Source organism: Zingiber officinale, chromosome 2A (assembly GCF_018446385.1).
Source record: "Zingiber officinale cultivar Zhangliang chromosome 2A, Zo_v1.1, whole genome shotgun sequence".
Taxonomy (NCBI): Eukaryota; Viridiplantae; Streptophyta; class Magnoliopsida; order Zingiberales; family Zingiberaceae; genus Zingiber; species Zingiber officinale.
The window spans coordinates 142,097,079-142,101,367 of NC_055988.1; positions in this window are offsets into that span (position 1 = coordinate 142,097,079).

Genomic DNA, 4,289 nt, shown 5'->3' on the forward strand with positions numbered 1-4,289 from the left:
GAAAATAAGGTAATGACTCATTAAAGGGGAGGTACATGGGAATGAGTTATTACCCAATTTCAAGGATTCATTCCCTTATTCCTATTCTCATTCCTATAATCCAAACATTAACAATGGTAATCAATGATTCTCATTCTCATTCCCCACTCCTATTCCCCTAAACCAAACACCCCTAGAAGCCAGCGAGAAAATGAATTTTAAAGGTTTAATTAATACATGTCATTTTAAAATATAATTAATTATATAATTTTTAAAAATTAAATATAAAATATATGAAAAATGATATAATTGAATCATAAAATATAATATAATATTATTTAGACATCTTTAATAATGATCCTAAAATTTAAAAAAAAAATCTATTTTAACTAGCTAGCTATCTAGCACCGTCCTTAATATATTAGTTAATGTTGAAAGTTTATGAAAAAATTTATTAACATAAGTAAACTATAAGCTATATTCGGCAATAAACCTTTTTATATGTCTTGTCGGTTACATTGGAATAAGTATTTTCATATGGTTTAATGAATAAATTTATCTAAATGGTGGTTCAAAGTTATCTTTTAAAAAATTCGTTTATCCTTTTAAAAGTGTATTAAAAAAACTTATGTTACAAGTAAATTTATATATTATTTAAAATAGAATATAACATTTTGTCAAACTAGTAAAGTTCATATATAAATATTAATCATAACCCCGGATGATGAGTACTGATCATCTTCAATATTAATCAATCCGAAAATCATCATTCCAGATTAATCAATCAGAAGAACGACGTATCATATATATATATATATATATACCCAGAGTCCTAATTTTCATAAGGCCAGAGAAGCAATCGCCTCATGGCCCAGCCCAATGAAGGGCTCATTTTTTTTAATTATACCAAAAACAAAATGAGAGGCATGGACCCTAAATGACTACTAAACCTATTCTCATGGCTTTGAGACGCGCACCGATGCACGACTCTTCTTTGAATGCAATTTCTTCTCTAGTGTTGCTCTTCTTTGCACGTGATTTCTTCTCCAGCTTTCTTTTCTACCGATGCATGGATTCACTAAACAAGAGATAATCCTAATCTTTTTCTTCGTCTTGCAACACGCGACACCAATTGTATCCTAATCGTGCAACAACGATCGTTTGTGCGACCTAATCACGTCGATTCTCGCAGTGGCTATCTCACGCAACACGGGCTGGTGATTGTTGGCCTTTGCTCGTGTGACCTAATTGCACGACGCAGTGGCTGTCGCACGCTACCCCGGTCGTTTGTGCGAACGACAACCTAATTGCATGGTGGTTATTGTTTGTCGCCTTGATACTACCTACAGTCACCGTATTGGTCTCAGTGTTACAGGATACAACAAATGTATAGATTGAGAAAGAAATAGTCTGACAATTGGATTATTCAGATTTTATAAATATTTTTACCTCTAAAATAGCTAGACAACTAGTGTTTATAACAATATATTATTTTTGATTTATTTATATATTTAGTATATATATTATTTGTAAATTGAACTTTATCATTATTTATCGTAGTAAAAGGGTCACTTTTTAGTATGCGCTTCAGGCCCGTCGAATACAAGTACGACTCTGATATAACCTCATCTCTCCTTTCTCCATATTTAACCACCATGCCTTTCTCATCCTTTTAATTCATCTCCATAGTCCTCATCCCCTTTCTCCTCCTTAAAACCTATCAACATCTCATCCTTTTAACTCATCTCCATAGTTCTCATCACCTTTCTCCTCCTTAAAACCTATCAACATCTCATGTATATCTCAATTATGACAGAAAGCGAATATATTCATCCTCAGCGCTCCTTATATGTCTTAATGATCGATGTGAAGGAGGCCCTCCATGACTTGATGCGATGGTAAAAGATATAATATATTTCCCACTCAAGACGCACTTACAATAATTTAACTACTGGTGAAACTGACGCGCTATATCAGAAAACGTCTTCTTGAAAATTTACTTAGTAGAAGGAATATGAGATCAAATAGTCTACCCAAGATTAATCGTGGTTGAACAAATGTGGCCAAATGAAAGTGCCCAATAAGTTATTTCCCATTTATAGATCCATCTTAGTTTAAAATTTGACTGATGACAAAACAAATTAAATATAGGATTAAAAGACCATAAAAGTTACTTATTCAAGCAAAACTCAGAAGCAAGTCACTACATTCAATGACTCAGACATGCTCAATATTATTTTGCATCTATTTAGGATATTTGTTGATGACAATTTTTTTAAAAAAATAAAAGTAAAAATATTGGTGCAATATTTTCTAGGTCAAGGTTGACTGAGCTTAAATTGGTTCAAGTTCGAGTCTTGATGTTTGAGTTTCGATGTTTAACAATATATGGAGATTGCAGGTGTAATTGTTTATGTGGGGAGATTGTTGGTACAATTCCCTTTTGGTCAAGGTTGACCAGTTTAGATGTGAAGGAGAGTCAAGTAGGTCAAGATTGACTGGATACTTGACTGGAAAATCCTGGTAAGTGAAGCCAGATGAAAGTCTTAACTGGGAGGTTAGACAGAGTATGGAAAGTCCTGGTGAGTGAAGCCAGGTGAAAGACCTAGTGAGTGAAGCTAGGCAGTATGGAAAGTCCCGGTGAGTGAAGTCGGACAATTGGAAAGTCCTAGTGAGTGAAACTAGACAGAAAGAAAATCCTGGTGAGTGAAACCAGGTAAAAATCCTGGTGAGTGAAGCCAGGCAGATGAGAAGTCCTAGTGAGTGAAGCTAGGCAGAAGAGAAGTCCTAGTGAGTGAAGCCAAGCATGGGAAATCCAGGTGGATCAAGGTTGATCGGACACCTGGTGGAGATAAGTCCAAGTGGTTCAAGGATGACCAGATACTTGGCACGAGGAGAAAAGTCTAAGTGAGTCAAAAAGGATTGACCGGACACTTGGTGAGGGCATCCTAGCAGGTCGAGGGTAACCGGATGCTAGGCATGATGAACCAATAGATCATGGTTAATCGGATGTTGGTTTAGGGGAATTTGGACTTGGTTTTGGGCAAAAACCATGAGCTGGATCGATCAACCAATCAATTGGCTCATGCCCAATCGATCGGCTGATCAATTGGGTGAGTCCCCACGACAAGCCTCCTCCCAATCGATCAGCTGATCGATTGGGAGAAGCTCGCAATTACACAGAACAACTCTGGATCGATCGGCTGATCGATTCAGAGCCTCCAATCGATCGGGTGATCGATTGGGAGTTGCGATTTCGCGCGATAAGCCTTGGATCGATCAGTCGATCGATCCAGGCGATTTCCAAGAGCACAGAGACGCTCTGGATCGATCGATCGATTCAAAGCCTCCCCAATCGATTGGGAGCAATCCAATCGATTGAGTTTCGACCGGCGCTGGATAAAGACGTTGGCGTGCGATTTCGTCGGAAGAACTCTCGGCTTTCTTCTCTAGCGACACCAGCGATTCCACAGCTTCTCCACAGAGTTCTCACCGCCAGTTCTTGAAGATTTTTGGAGGCTTGTGCTGGTGCACGTCCAAGTCAAGAGGTGAGGAAGAAGTTAGGGTTAGGGTTTCTTGTGCAAACTTGTAAGATCTTATTGTATTTTGTTCCCCTTTCCTTTCTTCTTATACTGAGAGCTTGTAAGGCTTCTCCGCCTTCGGTAGTTACAGAAAAGGAGTATTTACATAATGGAGGGTGTGTGAGCGTGTGGATCCTTGGACTAGTCACCTCTTCTTGAGGTGGATACCAAGTAAATCCCTAGAGTTAGCGTTGTTGTGTTGTGTCTTGTATTTTCCGCTGCTATCATCTTGAAGAAACAAACAACGACGAGCACAAGATCGTGTCGAGCTATTCACCTCCCCCCTCTAGCTACATTTTCGGTCCCAACAAAAAACACGAAGGGTAAGCCAACGTGCAGTAAGCCAATAGCTGACATAAATCTAACTTATAATGAATAATCCAACAAAGTAAATAATAATAAAGAATTTTTTGATCATATTAAAAACCAACGCAAAATCAGTAGTTGCTAAGTGCAGAGCTAATAATAACTGAACAAGCAAAATTAAAAGACTATCAAACGTTTAATACCACTATCAAAATGTGTAACCTTATCATTTTGTCCACATCTAAGGCTTTGTGATTAAAAGCTACAAATCAAGACAACAGTAAGTTCAGTTAGCTTTTGCCCACCCTCCCTAGAGGAGAAAGCAGGTGTTCATAGAGAATATAATGGGTACTAAGAATCTCATACTAGGAATCACGTGCATCAACAAATCAGCTATTTATTGAGTTTGATCCAAACTTGGAA